This window comes from Neovison vison, chromosome X, assembly GCF_020171115.1.
Source record: "Neovison vison isolate M4711 chromosome X, ASM_NN_V1, whole genome shotgun sequence".
Lineage (NCBI taxonomy): Eukaryota > Metazoa > Chordata > Mammalia > Carnivora > Mustelidae > Neogale > Neogale vison.
In genome coordinates this window covers 41,505,474-41,509,419 of record NC_058105.1, presented here as the reverse complement: position 1 = coordinate 41,509,419, position 3,946 = coordinate 41,505,474, and the positions used below count along the sequence as shown (strand labels likewise).

General features: G+C 40.4%; 1 non-coding gene across 1 annotated transcript; it reads right to left on the bottom strand.

Annotated features, from left to right (window-relative positions):
* Positions 1 to 3,590: 3,590 nt before the first annotated feature.
* LOC122897835 lies at positions 3,591 to 3,698 on the bottom strand. Its single transcript, XR_006382667.1, has one exon. It is a non-coding gene; the product is annotated as a U6 spliceosomal RNA (small nuclear RNA).
* Positions 3,699 to 3,946: the final 248 nt, after the last annotated feature.

Sequence of the window (3,946 nt, the reverse complement as noted above, 5' to 3'; positions counted from 1 at the left end):
AACTGGCCTCCACATGATTGAATCACCCCACATTTCGTGGACCCTGCACAAAGAATTTTTCTTCACCCAGGGCTCTCCCCAGATTCTCTGGGAGTTTCTTTGGACTTTATCTTAGTGGACTGACTCTAGTATTCCTTGGGGAACTGATGACCTCTGGCTGAGGTTACTTCTAGGTGAGGAGCTGAAGACCCAGGGGAACCATCTCCAAACCCCTTGCATGAAAGGATGAGGGATTTCCCCTCTTGCCCTTTGAAAAGATCATTCCCTCCCTCTCCTTTCTCTTTTTGGCCCTTCAGCAATCTAACCCTACTACTTCTTAGACAACTGAAGTTCTCTGGCCAGGGCAGATCCCCAGTGTACTCTGAAGGTCTGAAAGTGAACAGGTTGGACTATCCATGCCTGTGGGTGTGAAGGACTCTTTTTCCTCTGCTCTCTGACTCCATTCCCCTAAGACCTCCATTCCCAACATGTGGCACAGTTGGCAGTGTCAGCTCACCCAGAGCAAATCTGCACATATTATGGACTCAGTTGGGACCCTTACTTGACCTTGGCTAACTCTCAGCTGCCTTACTTCTTTCAGCTCCCTCCCCTTTATTCATTTGTTTCCACAGAGCCAGTCACCACCTTGATCAGTGAGTAAACACATTCCTGCATCACAGTAACAACCTGAAGATCAGAGGATTTGCGGCAAAACTCATCTATAAACAATTTTTGTGCGTGTTGCTTTAAGGGCCATTCAAAAGGATCATGAGAGACATTTGAATTTTAAACCAGAAATACCCATCTGATTCCCATTGCGTATTCCCACCTCATCTGAGGATTCTTCAAGCCTGACATCTAAAAATCTCACTGGCAGCTGGAGACTCAATGCCAGCACTCAAGATTCAGACACTGAGTTTGTAGTTTGCTCCATTAACTTACATTTTTGTTTTGTTTCCATAAAGGTACCTCTTTTTAATTACCTGACTGCTAAACAAAACAGAACATGTGATGGTTAATACCACCTGCTACACAATTAAGTCCTTAAATTATTCCCAAAATGGCATTACATTATTAAACACTGAAATAACTCAAATGCATAAAGCAGTCCTACAAAATAGAATGGCATTAGATATTTTAGCTGCTACACAAGGTGGGACATGTGCCATCATAAAAACAGAATGCTGTGCATACATTCCAGATTACCAGGAAAATATTTCTGGGTTTCTAATTGACATGAACACTCAAATTTATGTTCTAAAAGGCCCCTCCCTTTCTTTGCTGACTGATTAAACTCCTGGACAGGAGGAAGAATTTTGTCAACTATCAAAGGACTCTTATTGGGCTATTTTTCCTTCTTGTTATTCTAATCATGTTTTGTTGTTTTCTCCCCTGCCTCTCTACCTAGTGCGGAGAATCCTTCACTGCCATAGCTTCAAGCCAACAGATGATTCTTTCTGCTCAAGGAGACTTCCATATGTTATCATCTCTAGACACAGCTGCCTTGGTTTTCTATAACTCTTATTAAATTCCCACTGACCAATGTTGGTCCATAGGTAGGAACACCTAAGCCCCTCATTCAGCATGAAGCAGCTACTGAAGATGAAACCTCCACCCAAATGGCAAAGATTTTTCATTATTGATCTGTCAGAATGGAATGTAGATACTGCTTTTAGGCAACCAACTTGAACAGTGGGAACCTGAGTAAGTTAGAAGGGCCCACAGTGACCCCTTGCCACCTGGATAAATGCAAACAGGCCTATTAGGCGACCCACCTCAAAATATCCATAAGCCTTAGCTGATCAATGGGTTGCTTACACCCAGACACAGCTATCAAAAGAAAAAAATTTCATGTATTCCCATACCTCCTCTTTCATTCTTAACTACAGCCTTCCACCACTGCTTTGTGGCAGATAGTCTCTCCCTTTCTGTCCTGCTTGCTTCTCTCTGGTGATAATAATAAACTTCTATCACCTTTGTTCAAAAAAAAAAAAAGGAGAGAGAGAAGAGAAGGAAAACTGGCTCTATAATCTCTGTGGTTTGGAAGTGATACACATCACTGACTTATTTGTTAGGCACAATAGTCACAGGGCCTAGGGTTCATGATACTCTTAGGGGGCTCATTAAAAATGTTTAATGTCTTTTCAAATCAGAAGATAAAATTAATATAATAACAACTAACATATAATAATTAATTAAGCCTGGATTACACTTATATGAATACATTCATAAAATATATATATTTTTTATGGTAAAGGGCCCATGACATCTAAAGCACCTAGAGCCCTTACAAGTTACAACATGGTCCTGGTAACATTTTTATTCATATTTCATTGGTGAGAATTATATTAATTTTTTATAGCTTCTCTAAAAAACTGCCACAAATTTAGTGGCTTAAAACAACAGAAATTAATGTGCTTACAGCTCTGGAGACCAGAAACCCAAAATAGTTTTACTGCGTCAAAACGAAGATGTCAGCAGGGCTGTGCTTTATCCACAGGATTTAGGAGAGAATCTATTTCCTTGCTTTTTCCAGCTTTTAGTGTTGTATTCCCTGCATTCCTTGGGTCATAGCCCCCCCCCCCATCTTCAAAGCCAGCAACATATTATCCTCAAATTTCTCTCTGCTTCCTCACATCACCTTTGCTTGTGGTCAGATCTCCCGCTGTGTCCCTTATTTACATTTAAGGCCCATCTGGATAATCCAGAATAAACTCCCTGTGGTAAGGTTTTTAACTTTTTCACATCAGCAAAGTCCCTTTTGCCATGCAAAATTAATATTTACAGGTTCCATAGATCAGGATGTAGGGGACTTTCAGGGCCATTATTCAGTCTACCACAGAAACTAATCACATTACTCCATTTAACTGCAAAGGAGTGGGTGAGCTATGTAGCCCCTCATTGGATAGCCACTTGCCAGAAATAACCATTCACTATGGAAGTGAAAACAGGAAGGCTAGCTGACTCTGCCACACTCCTAAATAGAGTTGTCACAAAAATTATTTGAGCTAATATATGTAAAATGCCTTGTGTAGTAATATATGTATAGTGCCTTGCATAACATAAACCCTTGATACAGCATATCATCTATTATTATGCTGTTCACTCTTGTTATTCATTTGTACTATTCCTCTTTCTCTGCCTCTTACCCACTCTCTCCTTTACTGATTTGCTTTTGACTCTTTGAGATCAAGGTTAATGTTGGGAAATATTTTCAAAAACACACATTTCACCCAAATTGGGTAGACTTGCCTTAGAGTGGTATATTATTTTCTCAGACTACTTTAAAAAATCTGCTTGTCAAGGAATTTGGAAATGTTTTCTAAAGACTAGATTCCAAACATTGTAAGAGGACCATGCAAAGCCAAGTTAAGTTGGCTTCCTCAAATAAGGGATTACTTACCCAGTTCATAAACTTACAGTGTTTTCTGTACTCCAAAGACGTTTGTCGCAAGGACCAAGCCTTTGTGTCCTTTCTTTGGGGCCTTAGTCCTCATGACCCAAATCCTAATCACCAATTTCAAAGTTACTTTCAACCTATTGTCCCAGCAGGTCTTGCATTATTCTTCCCACAAATACCCTCTTAGTGCCTGGTTTTTGTTGTTGTTGTTGTTTTTATGGAACACTTCATGAATTTGTATGTCATTCTTGCACAGGGGCTATGCTAATCTTCTCTGTAGCATTAGTGTTTGCTCTAATAGCTCAATATCCCTATGGCATATGCACACATTAATACGGACTATGACCTATAATGCAAACTTCTCAGGTCAGGTCTATTATTCTGGAAAAGTCTTCATTTTTGTCTAAGTACCTTCTCCTTTCAACCATGAATCCCTGGAATGTTTTCTACTAAGGTAGATCAGAGACTCCCTTAAGATTTGTTCTCCAAGGGTGCCTGGGTGCTCAGTGGGTTAAGCCGCTGCCTTCGGCTCAGGTTATGATCTCAGGGTCCTGGGATCGGGTCCCA